The sequence below is a fragment of the Otolemur garnettii genome, unplaced genomic scaffold (genome assembly GCF_000181295.1).
Source record: "Otolemur garnettii isolate 467f Iridium unplaced genomic scaffold, OtoGar3 scaffold00052, whole genome shotgun sequence".
In the NCBI taxonomy this organism is placed as follows: domain Eukaryota; kingdom Metazoa; phylum Chordata; class Mammalia; order Primates; family Galagidae; genus Otolemur; species Otolemur garnettii.
The window spans coordinates 3422-5425 of NW_003852447.1; the positions used below are offsets into that span (position 1 = coordinate 3422).

Consider the following 2004-nt stretch of genomic DNA (forward strand, 5'->3'; position numbering starts at 1 on the left):
ACAGGGCATCAATGCCAGCACCAGATGAGGCAACAGTGACAACACTGTTATCATTCCATCTGCAGACAATATTGCCTTTGCCACATATCAACTTGATAATTGAATGTGCCTTGTTCCTTTTTCTTCAGAGCTACATCTGATTCCAGTGGAGCTTTGTCAATGCGATCCTTTCTTGCTATACCTTTGCCTGATGTCCCATTGAACTGAGCTTATCAAGAAGTGCAATACTGGTGAAAAAGTTAGCGAATACAAAATGGTATCATCCAGGGTGTGCCTTTGAGAGTGCCTCACTAAACTGAAGGACAAGTGATGCACTGACACCACATTCCTCATGTTTAATACTTGGGGTTTTACCCTGATGTGGCTGAAACCAGCTAATATATCCCAGACGTGTTGCGCCACACCAAAACCAATAGCCAAAATGAATGGGCTTTCTTCTGATAAATTACGTACACCCATAATGACCAAAATAAGAAACTATACATTCATCAAAGCTGAAATATGTTTTATTTGGAAAAAATTTCATAAATCTCTCATTGAGAATGCTTATAAGAGGTCGCAACTTGGAAAACCTGTCTATTGGATCCAAATTTGCATTGTCAGCAACATGCAAATTAGAAAATATAATTTCAAAGCAGTCGCGTCTCATGGCAGCACTAACGAGTCCATTATACACATCTGTTCTTTGTTCCCAGAACATACACCTTCTAGGAACTGAGACGTAACCACTGAGAAAAATAATTCCCAGAAAACATTTGAGTTTGGAGCCAGTCAAGCCAAGATGTACACCTTTACCTGCAGCATATAAATTGGAGTACATGACAATGAGTTCAACCACCTCATCATCAAGAAATAGTTCAAGAATTTCTGTGGGAGTTCTCATTTTGGTGAAGTCATTTGGTGGTTCTGTAACTCCACCTGCTGTGGGCCATGCAGTTCGGTCAGCTTTTTTCCGTCTGGGAACAATTTTTGTCACTTTCTTTTTCTTTGATGGAGGAGGCTGCTGCACAGTAGACGCAGACGCAACTTCACCATTACCATTAACAGCATCATCTCCAGGTGTGTATGAGGGGTCATCTGAGTCAGGCTCAGCACCACAGCCTTCTTGAATAAGATATGCAGGTGCGTGCCGCAAAGAGCATGGCAGGTTATTTATTGTTCCCTCTTCTTCATCTCTTGAGTCCCCATCAGAAACAGGGGCTGCAGCATTCTCAGGGGGTTGTATCACTACTGCACTTGCTTCTATGCTGTCATCTGTCTCTAAGGTCAGCAATTCCATGTAAATGCAGAGTTCGAGGCATCTTGAGACTTGTAAAATGATTCCAACTAAAAAATGGGAAAAGGATATTATTAGTCCTCATGGTAGGGGTCTTGCCAAAAGTGAAATGTGCACAATGTCAAATCCATAACTAACACAACAACTTCGGTATTTCTTTATACAGCGCAACAGCAAAACTAGTACAGAAGTAATAGGAAAAAAATAGCAGTATAAGGCATAGTACAGTACAGTTGTACTCACCTGTCTTTGGATAGTTCTTCAAAAATTTTATGAAATTTGCAGCACTTTCTGATAATCTCCCAGTACACCAGTATCTGCAGCAGTGACTAATTCTGTACACCACATGATAACATGTACCCTCAGGAGATAGACATGTGAAAAACCAGACCTCAGCAATGACCTTGAGCAGTAGGATGTAAGTAACTCACACATCTCTGACATTCCAGTAATGGAACATGAGACATAAACAGGCTAACGAAGAGGCTCTGTAAGGCCTGGTGGCATGTCCTTAAGATTCTTCAAGGGACTATTATCTGTGTGAGGCATGACATTAAATTTCCTGAAGTCTTAACTAAGATTTTTATAATTACTTTCTTGGCTTCATAGTAAACCATGTTTCCTGACAATACCCTACATTTTATCTCCTTCCATAAGCCTTTTCTTAATTTTAGACTTGTCTGCCATCTGGAGAAACTGGAAAAGAGAAAGCTTTATTTTCAAGCTCA

At 40.4% G+C, this 2004-nt stretch overlaps 1 pseudogene; it reads right to left on the reverse strand.

Annotated features, from left to right (window-relative positions):
• Positions 1-1301, reverse strand: part of LOC100958272 — a 2761-nt pseudogene extending 1460 nt beyond the window's left edge.
• Between the last annotated feature and the right edge of the window lie 703 nt (positions 1302-2004).